Below are 4,411 nucleotides of genomic sequence, written 5' to 3'. Positions count from 1 at the left end.
GCCTCCATCTTGCGTCGCGGGCGGGCCAGGGCGGGCGTTCGGCGGTGTTGCGGCGGGATTGGGGTTAAGGCAGCTTCTTGAGGGTACCGCGTCTGTATAGAGCAGCTGGTGGGAACCAGGATCCGCGTGTAGAGTAGCTGGTGGGAGCTAGTGTCATTGTAGACTGGCTCATGGGAGCCAGGATCAGTGTAGACCGTCTGGTGGGAGCCAAGATCAGTGGTGTGTAGACTGGCTGGTAGGAGGCAGGGTCAGTGTGCAGACTAGTTGGTGGGGACCAGTGTCAGTGTATAGACTGGTGGAAGCCAGGATTAGTGTGTAGCCCAGTTGGGGAGAGCCAGGATCAGTATATAGACCCACTAGTGGGAATCAGGGTCAGTGTATAGACCCGCTGGTGGGAACCAGAATCAGTGTATAAGCCAACTGGTAGGAATCAGAATCAATATAAACTGCTGGTGGGAACCAGTGTCAGTGTATATAGACCCACTGATGAGAACCAGTATCAGTATGTAGGCCAACTGGTGGTAATAGTATTAGTATATAGACCTGCTGCTAGGAACCAGGATCAGTATGTAGACCTGCTGGTGGGAACAATATACCTGTATACACCCGCTGGTGGGAACCATGTTGAAGTGAACCCATTCGTAGGAACTGAATTGGTATGGACCAGTTGGTAGGAGTTGTGTTAATGAGGATCCACTAGGAACCCATAGCAATATGGGCCTGTCCTTATGACTTGTTACATATTTACTTAACCTTATAATTCATTTTGCTGACCAACTTGCCTGTTGAACCAAAACTCTTTCTTCACTAACACTTTAAATACAGTAGTTTCAATTATATTACCTTATAGAAAGTAAAACCAAGTGGATTAAATAAAGCCCAAATATAGCAAGATAAATTCAGGAGACTGCTAATTCAGAAATTGTTTCTTTAGCTGGGCACAGTGGGGTACTCCTGTAGTTCCAGCTATTGGGAAGCTGAGGCAGGAGGATCTGGAGTTGGAGGCTACAGTGCTGCACTTGCAGCTGTGAATAGCCCCTGACCTGTAGCCTGGGCAATGCATCAAAACCCTATCTCAAAACAAACAAACAACACTTGTAGAAATTGTTCCTCAATAATTGGCAGCATCTTAAAACTTTTCAAGAAGACATACTGAAATACTGGAAGGTGAAGGAGTTAGTATACAGATATATATGTGCAACATGAGAAATGGGCCTATACTCATGGAACCACTTTCAAGCCTAGGTGTTAGAAGGATCCATTTTATGCCTGAACTGGTGAGGGAGGTGTTCAGATTATATTTTTCAAGAAAAGCTGGCAATTTGGGGGTTTTGAACTAATCAAACATTTTTAAAACACTTTGAGGATCAAAGAAATTGTGTTTGTGGGCCAGTAGTCTGTGTCCTCTGCTGTGGTGTATTTATCAAAGGAAAATAATTTTCATTTGTCTAGAAAAGATGGAAAGCCAGATCTTGAAATGTGGTGTCCTGACTGGCTCGGGGATCAAGTGATCCTTTGAGTGATCCTCAGACTCCCAGGTGGCTGGGACTACAGGTGTGCGCTCCCAACCAGGCTTCACACTCATATTGCCATCTTGTTTTTGTATATTTGTGCCTAAGAATAATATTTAAAAACTTTCTATCTTGGCATAGTGGCTCACGCCTATAATCTCAGTGGTTTGGGAGCCCAAGACAAGTTCAAGACCAGCCTGGGCAACTTTGCAAGACCTTGATTCTGCAAAAAACAAAAGATTATCGAAGTGTGGTGGTGTGGGCCCATAGTCCCAGCAACTTCGAAGGCGGAGGCAGGAAGATTGCTTGAGCCTAGAAATTTGAGGCTCCACACTTCTTTCCATAGACTTTGTACTAGTTTGCAATCCCACCAGCAGTGCAAAGTGTTCCCTTCTCTCTATATCCACATCAGCATTTGCAGATTTGTGATTTTGTGATGTGGGCTATTCTCACTGGGGTTAGGTGACATCTCAGTGTGGATTTGATTTGCATTTCTCTGATGATTAGGTATGATGAGCATTTTTTCATGTTTGTTGGACATTCATCATCTTCAGAGAAGTTTCTGTTCATGTTTCTTGCCTACTTATAAATGAGATGTTTGCTCTTGTTGATTACATTCTCCATAGATTCTGGTTATCAGCCCTTTGTCAGATTCATAGCATGCACTATCTTCTGAAGGCTGTCTGTTTGGTTTGGTACCCTTACCTGTGCAGAAGCTTTTTAGCTTGATCATGTCCTGTTTATTTATTTTTGGTGTTGCTGCACTTGCCAAGGAGGGGGCTTTCTTCATAAAATCTTTTCCCAGGCAAATTTTGTCTAGGGTTTCCCCCATATTTTCTAATAGAGTTTTTATTGTTTTGTGTCTTAAATTTAAATCTTTTACTCAGCAAGAGTCAATTTTTGAGATCTTTTCTCAAAAAAATTTTTTCCTTCATATGCAGTAAATCTCAAAGTTAATTTGCGACTTGATTCACATGAGTAAAGATCCAGCATTCAGCCCCATGTGAGCACAAAGCCCTGCCTGTGGGGAAGGGGCTCCCCTCCGCCGGGGGCCCGTGGCTCTGCAGTGCTTATTCTGTTCAAATATCATTGAATCAAGGACTTGAACTGTTTTCTGTGCAGTAGCTTTTGTGTGTGTTGTTTTCAACGTTTAGTACAGTTATCATTGAAGAGGCTGGAATTCAGTTTTGTGCCTTATGCTACCTAGTCCTCTGCAGAGTATTGAGACTGGGTGAGGATGGCTGACTGCAGTTTTCAGTTGCAGCCATTTTAATTGCCCTCAGTGTGCTCACCCTCACAGTGAAACAGCAGATGATGAGTCTCCTAAGTGACATTCTGAAATGGTCTCTTATTTGTGTCCATTTGATGCTCTTTGTTTCAAAGTCTAAATCTAGAACAGCAAAGTTATGCATTCAGGCAGCTGCAGGTGGGCATATGAATTCCCTGACCCTGTCCAAGCAACCTGTTCTGTTAGGTGGATGCCAGGTTTAAACTGGAGCCACAGTAAGTGGCTTATTATCTTACAGGATATTCTCAACAAAATTTTTTTTTCTGAGACAGAGTCTCACTATGTTGCCCATGGTAGTGCTGTCGTGTCACAGCTCACAGCAACCTCAAACTCTTGGGTTCAAGTGATTCTCTTGTCTAAGCCTTCCAAGCAGCTGGGACTATAGGCATCCACCAGAAATGCCCGGCTATTTTTAAGTTGTAGTTATCATTGTTGTTTGGCGGGCCCGGGCTGGATTCGAACCTGCCAGCTCTGGTGCCTGGCGCCCTAGCCGCTTGAGCTATAGACGCCAAGCCAATATGCTCAACTTCTAAAACAATTACCCCTAATTTTTAAAAATGCTTTTTTCTTCCATTACTTATTTTCTACACCTTTCCAAAGCAGGAAAGGGGGAATATTTCTTGTCCCTACTGTCTAATCATTAGTTCTTGTGTTTAGATATGTTCTACCTACAGTTTTAGGGTAAACATGTAAAATTAATGTCTTCCCAGTTGAATGTTCTCCTGGCTCTGAAGTCTCCCGTCTTACCTCACCTTACTCAGGGTCCACAGGGCAGGGGCTTGCCCTCCCCTTCAGGGACAGACAATGCTCACTGCCCCCCAAGGCCAGACTGGCCTCTTCTCCCATTCTTTCTGCAGCGTGGCTTCTTTTTACTGCTTTCTCTTAGAGAATGCACATTTCTTTGAGGGTGTCTATCACCATTGCCTGTTCAGATCACCTGCATTTCTTGGATCCTTGGATCTCTGGGTCAGGAGCTCCTTCGGAGACTGGCTGTGCGATTGGTGGGCCTGGAAGGTGCAGCTTGTTCTTTTGTCTTTGGAGCTGTCTGGGTACCCATTTCTAGGTAGGAAGCAGGGGGGCCCTACTGTGTGCAAAGACAAAGGCCAGGTGTACTGAGGAGGCTCAGAGTCTGCTCCTATGCTATGTGGTGGAGGTGAAGAAGGCTAGCCACAGCCTGGAACCCCTGAGGGCACATTTTGTGGTTGATTGTTCAGTTTGGGGTGGTTGGTTCTGGCCTTGAAGGTCTGGCTGGGGTGTGGTGTCTTCCTTCCTGAGCAGAGAACCAGCTTACTCAGTGAGGGGAGGGGCGGCTTCTGTCCCTAGGTGTAGTTATAGGTCAGTACTTCCTAGGGGCAAGTGATAAAAAAAGAAGTTCTGAAAAATTTTCTTGTCTTTTTCTTTATTTTTTAGAGAGACTAGATCTTGCTCTGTCATTCAGGCTGGAATGCAGTGGTATGATCACAGCTCATGGTAGCCTCCAACTCCTGGGCTCAAATGATCCTCCTGCTTCAGTCTCCCAAGTTGCCAGGACTACAGGTGCTCCCAACAACACCTGGCTAATTTTTCTTTCTTTCTTATTTTTTTTTAGCAAGTTTTTTTTTTTTTTTTTTTT

This window comes from Otolemur garnettii, unplaced genomic scaffold, assembly GCF_000181295.1.
Source record: "Otolemur garnettii isolate 467f Iridium unplaced genomic scaffold, OtoGar3 scaffold00023, whole genome shotgun sequence".
Classification (NCBI taxonomy): Eukaryota; Metazoa; Chordata; class Mammalia; order Primates; family Galagidae; genus Otolemur; species Otolemur garnettii.
This window is presented reverse-complemented; position numbering follows the sequence as displayed.